The sequence below is a fragment of the Myotis lucifugus genome, unplaced genomic scaffold (assembly GCF_000147115.1).
Source record: "Myotis lucifugus unplaced genomic scaffold, Myoluc2.0 scaffold_79, whole genome shotgun sequence".
In the NCBI taxonomy this organism is placed as follows: domain Eukaryota; kingdom Metazoa; phylum Chordata; class Mammalia; order Chiroptera; family Vespertilionidae; genus Myotis; species Myotis lucifugus.
This window is the reverse complement of record NW_005871127.1, coordinates 1838518-1848666: the sequence shown is the minus strand read 5'-3', so window position 1 is coordinate 1848666 and position 10149 is coordinate 1838518. Positions and strand designations below refer to the sequence as shown.

At 39.4% G+C, this 10149-nt stretch overlaps 1 pseudogene; it reads right to left on the bottom strand.

Annotated features, from left to right (window-relative positions):
- Nucleotides 1-7745: 7745 nt before the first annotated feature.
- LOC102426078 lies at nt 7746-8807 on the bottom strand (annotated as a pseudogene).
- Nucleotides 8808-10149: the final 1342 nt, after the last annotated feature.

Genomic DNA, 10149 nt, shown 5'->3' with positions numbered 1-10149 from the left:
ATTATTCAGAGGCATTTTGTGAGATTCAGAAAGAGTGAAACTTCTGCCTGAAGATCAGTGAAGCACTTCAAGATCTGACCCATCAGCAGTCAGTAAACTTCTGTAACTCAGATAAGAGCTGCTTTTCTTTTTGTCCCGTTTATTGACAAGAGGATGATTTATGGCCTAAGTTCTCGCATTGTCAGCAACTTCCACGGAAGGAGAAAAACCTTATTTCAGGATTGATGGCAGTATTGTTTTTATTACAATGTACACAAATGTAGAAAAGTCTTAAATCATAATGGTGAGTGAGAGTTTTCTTCACAAAAGTCATGAAGAATAAAGGCTGCCAAGCTCTTGAGGTGCTACCTCACACACAAAATTCTGAGAGTTTCATACAGACCTAATTTTGCTTGGCAGAGAAACTTTATACCATTTGAAAAATCCTTGAATATTTCCAAAGTGATGCAAAAAAAAATAGGAATTCTTCCTTAATGACATTAGTATGCATACAGCAGATGAAAATGTGAAGCTGGCTTCACTCAGAAATAAGAACAATCTCTTTCAATTATTGCCAGCTCTTCTATGACTGTCTCCTAAGTTATAAAAGAAATGTCAATAATTCTGGACTTGGTGAAACTGATTGATCAAGGTACTACTTTGTATTTTTCTCTTGCTCGTGGTTACAAATCATCCATTACTTTACCAAATCCTTTCAGATTGTGGCTTTCTTCGTTAAGGGATGTTCTGAGTAGCATTCAAAACAAAGTTTAATGCTGCAAGAAATCTGAGATGTTCTTCAGATTTCATGCATTTCCAACTGAACATTCTTTTGGAGATGATATGTACAAGTCAATACATTTTCAGCATGGAAAAGCATATAATAGACAAGGAGTTTCATTGGCTTCCTTTTTCTATTGTCAAGGGCTTTATCTTATACTAGAGGTCTGGTGCACAAAATTTGTGCACTCAGGGGACTGGGATGGGGGGGGGCATCCCTCAGTCTGGCCTGCACCCTCTTGCAGTCCGGGAGCCCTCCAGGGAGTGGGCCTAAGCTGGCAGTTGGACATCCTTAGCGCTGCCACAGAGGCGGGAGAGGCTCCCGCCACCACCACTGCTCTCACCAGCCATGAGCCTGGCTTCTGGCTGAGTGGCACTCCCCATGTGGGAGACTGACCACTAGGGGACAGCTCCTGCATTGAGCGGCTGCCCCCTGATGGTCAGTACACATCATAGTGACCGGTCATTCTGCTGTTCGGTTGATTTGCATATTAGCCTTTTATTATATAGGATGCTTCCCAATGTTTTCAGTGATAGATTGTGAGTTTCTTCCCTAGTTCTCTTTTTAACACTTTCTAATTAAGTTTATCAAATGCAAATAAAAACAGATGTCCACAAGCAAAATGTCATATGTTTTACTTAATTCCTATAAACAAAAATCTATTGTATACACTGTAGCATCATAGCATGATGATTACAATTAACTATCTAAATACAAAGTAGTTTCTCCTGGCACACTATGATCGTTTGGGTAAAAAGTTGCTTCCATAGCATGATTTCATATAAAAGTAATTTATTTCAAAAAATAATTTTCACTGAAACAAGAAAAATCAAAAGAAAAAAATTTGTATAAATGAATGTGGCTTATGAACCACAATTAACCTCTGGCCCAAGACAGGCCTTCTATTCTTTCATTATCTAATATTTTCTTTCCTCCTTTTTTTTTTGAAGTAAAATGGGCTAATTGCTCCCTCTGTATTCAGGGTAACAGAACACACTCTCGATAAACTTTTGGGAAAAGAATAATTCTTTAATTTTAACATGGCTTATGTCCATATATAGGAAACTCTCGAGTCTTATTAACTAAAGCACACTATTAGCTGGATCACTCCAGAAAACTGCTGTACACTAATAATTGATAATCATGATAATGACTATGTGGCTTGCAATGTTTATACAAGGTCAGTGAATCATCAAAAATACCTGAATTATGCACAATGTATTTTTAGCTTGGAAAGTCTTAGGATTTCAAATACTGCTGGCACTCCCTACATGCTAATGTCTTAACCAGCCAGTACTCCTTAACCCTTTCTCTAATGGTTACTTCTGAGAGAAAGTTCCCAGTAAGTTCTTTTTATAGATATCCTGCAGAAACGTGTTCTGCAAACATTTTTGCCACATTTGATTTATCTATCCAAAACAAACATGTGAATATGTATATAATTTAACTACATTACCTGTAAAACCATTCTTATTATTAATAAGAATGCACTTCTATTACATTATATTAATGCCAGCCTTACTCACTAAATTTATTTCACCAACCAATAATGGGCTGCAACTTAATGGTTCAGAGGATACCAACCAAATCACAAAAGAACGAGTTTTTATTCTCCCTGGAAGACTAATGGATTTACTTAATCAAGTGTATTTCTAGAGTTTATCATTTGAAAATGATGAGTCTTTATTTCTTTTTAATTTACAATTTTCAATCAACAGAAACCTTCTACTATCCTGAGCACATTATTGTTTAGTTAATTAATCTTAATATAATAATTATCATTTCTAAGAATTTTATCTATTTATTTCTAATATTCACAATAAGCCTAACTAGTATGTAAGATGTATGATCCCCATTTTGTCTTTGAGAAAACCAAGGCTCAAACAGGTAAAAGTACCTGCTGGATCTTCTTGCCAGTAAGTGACAGTGCGAGGGAATGACCCCAGGTTCCTCTGATCCCAACGCCTAAGGTGCCCAGTGATTTCTCTGCCCTGCCTCTGACATTGCCTTATAAAATAGGCAACTACCATTTCGTGAGCAGCCACGACACAATTCTCTAGACCACAGGTTAAAGAAGTTAGGATGATTGTCATGTGTTTCTCTATTCATTTGTTCAAGACACTTCCAGTAAAAATTCTGTTAGGTAGATTGATGACACTTAGATGAAGAACATAAGGACCCTCCCACTGAGCAGCTAAAATCGCTTAATTAAACCCCATGATGAAAGGACCAGGCAAGTGACCTGGGAGCACAGAGAAGGACAGACTTGTGGATCAATGAGAATTTCGCAAAAATGTTTTACCATAACCCATACTGGAAGGAGTGACATTTGGTCTTAGCCATAAAGGATATCAAATGATTTGGTGAATTAAATTTAGTGGGTGTGGCTGGCATTAATATAATGTAATAGTCATATAGGATCTCAAAGGGTAAAAAAGAGAGGCAAGGTTATTTTAGGCCTATGAAAAGAGCTTGAGGTAAATTGTGAGAAGAAGGGGAGTATATTGGGTTTTTGGGGCTCTGGGCAGGTAGTCCAGTAAGGCAAGTGCCTAAGATAAAGGGAGGATAAGGTGGAAGATGAGTTTAGAAATCCAGAAATAAGCCTGATTTTTGAAAGGATTGAATATCATAATACAAAACTTGTACTTCATTCCCTTTTCTTCATTTTGAAAAGATGTGTTGCTTTGTATTTTATAAACTTCCCTTAAAAAATGGATTTTGACTCTACTATCAGACTTCAATTCATCAGAAAGAGCATAGTCAAACACAGAATGATTAAATTTGAACCCTTATCAGAGTGGGTATAAAGTCTAAAGACAGCTGAATATATATAATGGTATACACAATTATGTAGGATTATTGAAATTATAATACATGTGTTAAATAACACCATATTAATGTGTTTTACAGGCTTATGACCATTCAGTGTTTTATAGGTGTACTCCAAAGATTTCTAGGCTTAATAGCAAAATATAGATAACACTGTGTAAATAGCAGACTCATTCACAGTGGAAAGAACACATGCTGTCGTCTGAAATTTGAAATAGAAACCAAACAGCCTTTTAATCCTATATAATAAAGAGGTAATATGCAAATTGATCCTCAGGCCCTCACAAGATGGCTGCCTATGACCAGGCCAGCAGGGGGGTTAGTGAGGGACGACCAAATGACTGAACAAGCAGGCTTCGTGGGGCGACCAGACCAGCCAGGGGGGGAGTTGGGGGCGACCAGGATGGCAGGGGTAACAATTGGGGCGATTAGGCTAGCAGGGGGGGGGAGTTAGGGATGACCAGGCTGGCAGGGAGGGGTCAGTTGGGGGTGACCTGGCCAGCAGCAGGGGACAGTTAGGGGCGACCAGGCAGGCAGGCAGATGAGCGATTAGGAGCCAGTAGTCCAGGACTGTGAGAGGAATGCCTGACTAAACTGGCAGTCAGACATCCCCCAAGGGGTCCCAGATTGGAGACAGTGATGAGCGATTAGGAGCCAGTCAGTTTAGGCCCAATCCCCAGGGATAGGGCCTAAACTGGCAGTCAGACATCCCCCGAGGGGTCCCAGATTGGAGACAGTGAAGGCTGGGCTGAGGGCAACCCCCCAACCCCCATGTACAAATTTCATGCTCCAGGCCTCTAGTTTCATATAAGCTCAAAAACTTAAGGCTCAAAAGAAACTATGTCATATCTCAGAGTATCAAGCTTGCTAAGAGTTGGGAACTAAATTAAAATTCAGCTTCTCTTAGCGAGGTTTTAAATTTAGTCTGTTATTACCATAACCATTCTGTTGTCTAATGACACTGACATAAACTTAAATCTTTTATAAAACTCATTTTTAAACTTTTTGATGTTTTGACCATTATAAATTATTCCCCAAACTATTTTTTCCATGCGTATATTCAGAGTTAAATTCAAGTTCTGATTGGCCAACCATAGCTTCATTTCATACTCATATCAAAGTATATGTGCTGTCATCAGTATAATGGTTAATCCATTTCAATTTACAGATTAAGTCTATAATTCGCTCACCAGGTTTGAACTTTATTAAATCAGGCATTGTTTCTTCAATGAAATTGTGCATCAGATATCTACCACCTAAAACAACAGAGCGCATAGTATAAACACTCAATAAGTATCAAATAAAGAAGTAACTAAAATAGTATACTTTTCAGCTGGGATAATGCTATTGTAATACTCTTTAGGAGTATGAATATGTATAGGACTTTCAAAGGGACCAAAGAGACAGACCAAGAAAGATAGACAGATTAACTATGTGCTTTCATTATTTTCTTACTTTAGGAAACAAATTAATAATTTAAAGCTAATAAATGCTCCATCACAGTGATACTTCCTATTGTGAAAAATTTGAAATTTGAAAAATAAGAATGTGTTTTTTTCCACCTAAGTTTTTTTTTCTTTTTATCTTTGCTGCCCTCCTCTGGAATTTTTATATCACCAGGTTCTCTTTGACAAGGATAAGTGTGTGTTTCATATTTGCCTTTAAAATAGATTATAGGGAAATGCAGACTTTTCCATTTATATTTGAAGTGCATTTTTACCCAATTTTATAGCACTGCCTGGGGAAAATAGCAAGAAATAATTGCAGATTATCCTGTGTTTCGTTTCATGGCACATTTGTGGAACTCCCAATGCCACCTTCTAAACAATCTAGGAAATGGTTTGTTATTTTGAAATATCTCCTGTAAAAATACTATTTGACTTTTTATTCTGCTATTAAGAAATATAATTCTTTCTTGCCATCTTTTTAAAAAATATATGTTTTTATTGATTTCAGAGAGGAAGGGAGAGGGAAAGAGAGATAGAAACATCAATGATGAAAGAGAACATTGATCAGCTGCTTCCTGCACGCCCCCTGCTGGGGATCGAGCCCTCAACCCGGGCATTTGCCCTTGACTGGGCTCTCAGTCAAACCCGAGACCCTTCAGTCCACAGGCTGACGCTCTATCCACTAAGCCAAACCAACTAGGGCTCCTGCCATCTTTTAATAATCACCTTTCTTCGCCTTAATCATCATATCACCTGCATTGCATTATATTTTATGTATCATTCAGTGCTTTAATTATGATCAACAGCTTTAAAAAGAATTTTAAAAATCTACAGGAGCTATTCTCTAAATATGAATTTTCATGTAAACTTTTCTGTATGCTGTCTGATCATCATAAACATTCTTCTCTATTATACCTTATTAAACAAGCTAATACACCTAAAGCACTTAGAGCAGTGCTAAACCAACAGTAACAATACCACTCAATTAATTCCCTGAGAGTAGATTATATTATGCTCTCTCATCTCCCTTGTAACATCACTATTATGATCTTCTATGTCCCTTAGGTCACGGCTTCTTAAATCTTAATTTGCATATGAGGTACTTGGGGATCTGCAACAATGTGGATTCTGATCTAAGAAGCACTGACATTTATTCTGTGTTTCTAACAAGAGGTTGCTAAGCTGCTGATCCAAAATGATCTAGTCGCAAGCCCTAGATTACTGCTATCTCATAGAAATACAATGTGAGTCATGGATGCAATAAACATTTTTCTTGTAGCCACATTTGTGAAAAGTAAAACAAAATGTTAAATTTGATTTAAATTACACATTTTATATTAACCCACTATCATATACTATCCCATATCATATAACATTACAAAATATTACATTAACCCAATATATTATTTCATTATGCAATCACTATAAGAAGTTATTGAGATAGATTCCATTTTGTATTTTACATCCTCTGCCACTCAGAGTGCAGACACCCACCCCCTAAGGCAGAACCACCGAGCGAAGCAACATGATGCACCAGCCAGCTCAGTAAAGCGCAGAACTGACCGACTGAGCCCAACCTAAATAGCCAACCATGGAACTGCGAGCTAAAAATGGATGCTGATTTTGAGCCACTGAATTTTTGGTGTGCAGTGAGACCAAACTGATCCAGAAAGGGGTTGTTTTGTGTGTGTGTGTGTGTGTGTGTGTGATTGTTTGTTGTTGTGTAGCATATTTGTGAATGGGCACGATGCAGAAAAAAGAGAAAAATGATGATGAGAGATGGGGAAAATTTTAAGAGAAATATTTTGAGGGAGAAAGCGGAGGTAGAGTTCAGTGCACCAGTACGGTATTGGCCTTCTACAGAACCCGGACAAGCCATGCAGATGAAAGGGAGTTGTAAGAACAGGCCCTGGGCACAGCGGGTGCCTGGTGTGTTTTCCATGGCATTGTTATCCTGGAGGACATTCATTTCAGACCTGGCACCTGAAATACTAATAAGTCTCTCTTGTTCCAACACCATTTCTAAAAGCTGCCAGAAACCTGTTCTTTGCTTTGTTTGGAAAGCCTTTCTTCATTACCTCCACACCTCCAAACTCATCTGTTGTTTGAAGCCAAGTGTCACCTATCCACAAAGTCTTCCTTCACTTTCCCATCTGGAATGCATCTGTCATACCTCTAAGGCCCATAACAAGTGATTTCGTATTCAACTTACAACTTTCTAATTTGTCTTGTAATTATTTGGGTTCATAGCATCCTTAATGAGTTATAAACTGTTGAATATAGAGTTTATATCTGATTTACGTTTGAATTACTGCAAATCTGCCTGAACACAGTATGTAATGTACAAATATGAGTGAATGAAAAGGTTAATGTAATTAAACATTACACTTAATGAGGCATATAGAGCCAATAGGGTCAATTTAAAGGCTGACAGTTTAACCAATTATTTTAGGTGATCACTGATTATCCACTTTTAGACACTTAAAAAATATGCTAACTGGTTTATGCACATGAACAGATAGATGAGACAGTGTGGAATAGTTTCTCAGTAATTTCCTGCAAATGACAACTGCATTTTAATTTTTTTTTTTCAGGACAATAAAGTTGATTTTCTCATAAAAGATCTACCAAAAATATATTTTTTTCTTATAAGAAAACAAAATTTGAGTTGTTATTATTTATTACATGTCTTACAAACAGCCGTCAAAGGAAGAAATCAACAGAATGGACTCAATTTATTAAATATAAAAATGTTCACTTCAAAAGTTTGACCTTGTCCTTGAGTAACTTGAAGGCGGGGTTCTTGCTGACTTTCTTGTTGAAGATGGCCAGGAGCTCCTCTTCAGACCTGTGGTGTTGGTTTGTCACCGCGTAATACTGAGCTAAAACCTTTTTCCTTAGCTTTTTGACTGCTATTTCATTGTCTGGGGCCTGCTTCAGGACTGCTTTAATAGTCCCCTTCCAATTGAATTCACCTTTTGCAGGAGCTTCATGGTTTTCTGTTTCTCCGCCTTCAGCCAGTCCTGGGAACTTAATCTTTTTCTTCTTAGAATATGCTTCAACTTCGGAAACCTTCCGCTTCCTTTTTCCCATGTTTGACTCTTCCTTGTCCACGTCTCCATTCACTGCACACTCGCCCCTGCTCCTTGGCCCCTGGCTCTTGTTCCCTTCGGGGCCGCACCCACCCCTCCCGCCTCCTGCTCGGCCTCAGGCCTCATTTTGCCCTTTTTAGACTTCTGACTCTTGGTTTTCTCCTGGTGGTTTTCTAATTTTAGTTCTTTCTTTTCTTTTTTCCTTTTCTTCTGCCGCTCTTCCTTCCTCTCTCTCTTGTTCTTCTTTGCCTCTGCTTGTCCGTGCCTGGTGTCATTGGCTTTGGAAGGTGCCACCGTGGTGGTGGTTTCTGCAGGTGGTTTTGCCACTTGGTTGAGTGGCTTTTGCTCTTGCCCTTTACTGGCTGGTTCCTGAAATTTTGCCTTTTTCCTGGGAATGTTGTCAAAACCACTAATTTGCTCTAAAAGTTCTCTCACTTTGGGGCTGACATTGGGTCTTTTTATTAATTCATTAACTTTCTGCACCCACGCCTGCTGTTTGATATCGCTTTTGCCGCCGTACTTCTGGTCTTCGCTTATGCATTTCACATGGTTTTTGTAGTCCTCGCCCCAGAAATCTTTACCGCAGCCAATGCAGGAAAGGCACTCGCAGTTCCTGCAAACAGCCACATGCTTTTCCACGTGTATTTTCTTCACTGATTCACCACATGCATTGCATGTAAAAAAATAGCATTTTTAGCTAAATGATTAAATATTCTCTATCCAAGATAGGCTTTAAATCTTGTCAAAAATACACCGTGTGAAAAGTCAGTCCCTCCAACTGAAGACAGCAAGCATTGCCTCCCAGCCGGCGTCGCCAACGGTTCCAACCGGCCGCGGGGAGCACGTGGAGCACGTGGAATCGCCACCCCCGCCCGCCAGCCCAGCGCAGCCGCCGCCGCCCGCCTCGCTTCCCGGCGCAGAATTCGTTTCTCTGCATTTTAATTTCTAAACTGGGGAATATGAAATTCAGCAACATTTTGCCCTGGCCAGGGTGTTCAGTGGTTAGAGCATAAGCCCATGCAGTGTTCAATTCCCAGTCAAAGGCATGTGCCTGGGTTGTAGGTTTGATCCCAGGCCCTAGTCAGGGTGTGTGTGGGAGGCAATGTGTCTCTCTCACATCCATATCTATCTATCTATCTCTCTCTCTCTCTCTCCCTCTCTCTCTCTCTCTTCCCCCTCCCTCTCCCATCCCTCCCACACTTCCACTCTATCTAAAAAATCAATGGAGAAAATAAATAAATTCAGCAACACTTTTTTTTCTCTGATTGCTATCCTTTATTGAAGGGTCCCATACCCTTATGGGACCCCAGCCAAACCAGAAACCAGACAGGTCCTCCATTTACAGCAGGAGGCCTAGAAGGGGAGGGGAATGACTTATGATCCCACCACACCTCCCTGAAACAGAAACCACCACAGACAGACAAGGGCTGGGGAAGAGAACTTGCCTCAGTCTAGGTTCTCTCCCCATTGCCCCCACTTGAAAAGAAAGCCAAACACTAGTTACACAGCACCAGCCCCATCCCACCCATAGCAGCGTTTGTGGGACTCCCCTCTGCAAAGCAACATTGCTTTTGCAATTTTTTTGTCCCTTTACAGAGAAACTGTTGACCTGCAAACTGATTCCTAACAGTTCATTGAAATTATCTGAACACTGCAGCAGCTGAATGTAGAAAGCCCATCTTTGTGGACTTCAGCCAATTGCAATATACAAAGGGATACACAAAAATGCTTAAAATAAACACGCAAAAGAGTGAGTATGATGCCTCCCATATACAACATTCCTCTTCTTTTCTCCCTTTTATACTAAAAAATGTACCTAAAGCATTAAATTATTATAGAAATAAATCCCAAATAATTCTTCTCAAGGCCACTGATGTCTGCTTAATCCTGAAAACTCCTCTAAAATAAGAAGAGGGACCCAATTCAGGTATTTAGGGGAAAATAAATCCTATTCATCTGTTACCTGCTGGGTCGACTTGCTGGGACACCACTGAGGGACCGTAGAAGTGGCCGCTGTCAG